Source organism: Charadrius vociferus, unplaced genomic scaffold, assembly GCF_000708025.1.
Source record: "Charadrius vociferus isolate BGI_N301 unplaced genomic scaffold, ASM70802v2 scaffold46, whole genome shotgun sequence".
Lineage (NCBI taxonomy): Eukaryota > Metazoa > Chordata > Aves > Charadriiformes > Charadriidae > Charadrius > Charadrius vociferus.
Window position 1 is genome coordinate 44882 of NW_009648710.1, and position 3558 is coordinate 48439.

The following is a 3558-nucleotide window of genomic DNA, read 5'->3' on the forward strand; positions in this document are numbered from 1 at the left end:
TGCCACCAACTAGGTGAAGAACTCCTGCATAAGATGAAAATCCTACATCCTCTACTTCAACACACAAGAAAAGTTAGTTCTCTCTGTTTTGTTTCAAGACTAGCAAGAAAATAAGTGGGAAAAAGTTCAGCTGTTTTGAGGAACCTATAAAAAAAAAAGAAAAAAAGTAGGTCAAGCTTAAAAGTTTGACTTACTGATCTTCTTTGCTTTGGCAGAAGTACAAATGGAGTTTACATAATGCTGCTCACACGTAAGCACTGGCTGGAAACTAAACAATACAAACGTTTTTAATAAGCCTCAGCCATTAACAGAATCCCATTTTTTGTGTTTCAGTTAATTTTAAATGCTTGTTTGGTGGTACATAATATTGAATCCTTACTTCTCAGATTCATATGTGTAAGTCACTCATGTTAATCTCAGTGTCATATTGTGTCAACAAATGTAATACACACACCTAAAATCAGCTCTAAGTTGATTTAAAAAATCATTGCTATTAGTGAAACACAGATAGTTCCTGAAGCCACAAAGCTAAAGTCTCAACAACGCACCTTTTCTTCCCACCATTTGTACTGTCTATAAAACAGATTTACAACTATGTACTTCTTGAGAAAAGCTTAGGATAGACAAGATCTGTATCTGTACATACCAAATATAATTTAGTTCTATAGTAACTGTACATACAGCTGCGAAGTAAGTATTTTAAAGAAAAGAAAAAAAAAAAAAAAACTTATTCCAAATTCCTGAAACTCAAGTACCTTAGGCAAAACACTATCAGAAAAGACAAATGAAATACCTGTTATTCTTAGATTTCTCCCTCTGTTTAATAAAGTAACATCATGACAGGACACAAAAGTTTAAGAAAATCAAATTAAACTTTACTGCTAATGCTTAAAGGGATTTCTGTGATGAAGATACCACCTCTGTTTTACAGAAGCAGCAGCTGAGGCATTACCACAATAACTTTCCAACATCCAAAGTTAGTTGTGCCAGATGCTAGACTTGAAAAGAAAATAGAAGTCACTAGCGCCTAGATCTGTACTCCATAATATAATCAGGTATTTCCTACCTAATTCTTTAAGACTAATATGAGAATGAGGAATTCAACCAGATTTAGTGGGAGGCAAACTAATAATTTTGTACCTTTTGTACCTTCACATACTAACGAGAAAAAAAAAAACGTTTACCTAACAGAAGCAGTATTAATTTTTATTTGTTAAAAAGCAGATGTAAAACATCAGTTCCTCCATGGACAAAAACAATCAGCTCCCTCATCTCTGGTCTGGCAGACTCACATAACCAGGCTGACACAGCTCTCTTTCATGAGATTCTTCCTACACATAAAATAGTTCCATATGTTTAAATGTTGAGTGGTTGAGCAAGCACAAAATTAATCCATTACAACAATGTCTTGCTATTAATTTTTCTTGTGCCTTAAGGCCTGGTCAATTACAGAACCCAAGCACAATTCAAGCACTCCGCTTTGTCAGATTTTTACATTCACTTGAAAGACATCTATAGTCACGAAGTGGATTGGAAATGTTAATTTTAAAGATGGCACTGACACTCCCAGTCCAGGCACACCAATTAACAGACTGCTCTTGTTAGAGTATTCGGATGATTTGGGGTTTAGATTCTTCACCAGTCCTTACTAGTTCTTATATGGTTTTTTGTTTGTTTGTTTTGTGTTGTTGTTTCTAAGGCACTGGCAACATCTTCAAAATACAAGTACTGTTAGCAGTGCCTGCATCTTACAGCGGGTCCCAATGCCCTCATTGTCCAGATCAGCAACGAATCACAGATCACCACTGTTCCCTCCTTGCTCATGTACTTGGTGACGTATACCAAAAGAAAGATGTTTCCCTAGAAATTATGTTCCAGAACCTAATTTTAACACTCTGATGTTCAGATTGCTTTTCAGCAGTCACTTCTTTCTAAGACATGATGGTACCTAATTCTTCATTTTCCGTATCATCACCCCATTTTTTTCTTTTGTATTTTCAGCACGCAATTCAAACAGGTCTATGAAAGGGCAAGTAACTTCTGTTACAGTCACTGTATGATACAATATAAAAAACATTAGGAAAAAGTAATTTTGTAGAATCACTTCCTATCATGTCCCACCATTCTCTACTGAGAAGACCTGAGAAGCATCATGCTGTGTTTTGAGTATATTGCAAGGTGCTTAACAAATGATCACCAGAACCCTTTTACAGACAGTTTTTGAAAAGCCAACTATCCATACATCAATGAAACAAAACAAAACAGTATCTATTCCAGTGGACTGTACAATGATTGCTCTATACCATGACTCCTCCACAGAGAAGCACTGCAGATAAACAGTTTCTCAGCACAGGCCCTAAAGGGCCAAAGAAAATGGTAATATGCGACAGTCATTTTCACGTATCACTACTTTTTCAGCAGACATCTGCATTTAGAACAATAGTGCTAGCTGGAACTCAAGTTCACACCCTCTTTTAAGTTATTAATGCTTTATTTACTCTATTCTATCTGTCCTATGCTATTCAGAAATACTTCATGTAAATACCTTCACGTGGTCTTGGGTTTATTCCACGTATAGTCAGTGCTCCGAGTAGAGAAAAATATTTCAGCAGCAATAAGGTCTCAAGTTCAGCAGGAGCTGGGAATCACTGCTTGGTCGTATCACCTATGATAGTTCACTAAGCTGATCCCAACAAAGCTACAGTTTCTATTGGAACTGTGGAGCAAAACTCCTCAGGAAGAGCTATCACATGCAGAGGAATAACACTGAAGAGCAGTGATTTGCCACTGAGTACTCAACAACTTATTTCACAGGAGCAGGGAGTTAACTGCCTCAGGAGGAATGGCCTGCTGGGTATAGCTTGCTCTTCTGTAAGACCATAGATATCACTGAATCTGGAATCATACTTCACAAATAAAAAAGCAACTGAGTACATAAAACCAAGAACTACACATAATACTTCAGAAGATACAAAGGCAGCATTTGTAAACAAAACAGAATCTGGCATGTTGTAGATTCACCATTTACTGTGTTACAGCACAGCATGGTACAGCAGGCAGTTTAAATGAAAAGTGCAATTCCTAACATATGTGACCTTGATGCTTATGTCACAGATGCAAGATGAAATTGAAGCTCTGCTGAACTCTAATATCACCCAAGTCAGCACTGTTGTGCATACGCTCAGTGACCTGGCCATAACATTATACTGTATGCCCCGTTGCGATATATGCATCAAAATAAGATGTGCTAAATACTTGCTTTAGACGTTACCCATCAGAGTTTAGCAGCCTTAAATTCTGACATCCATATTAACTTAATGACTACTATAAAAAAGGGTACACGTTGTTCTGTAAATTGGAATCAAATGAACAGTCATGCTACATAGGAAGGGATGACTAAGTCACATAAACAAACCGATGGCTTAGCTTTCTGAAGGGGGATTTTATTTGATTAAATTCTCCCCTTGAATTATTTGATCTATCCTAAAAGCATTTCAAATTGTTAACCTCCCCACACGTACAGTTTTTAACATGTCTAATTTCAACTGTGCACACTAC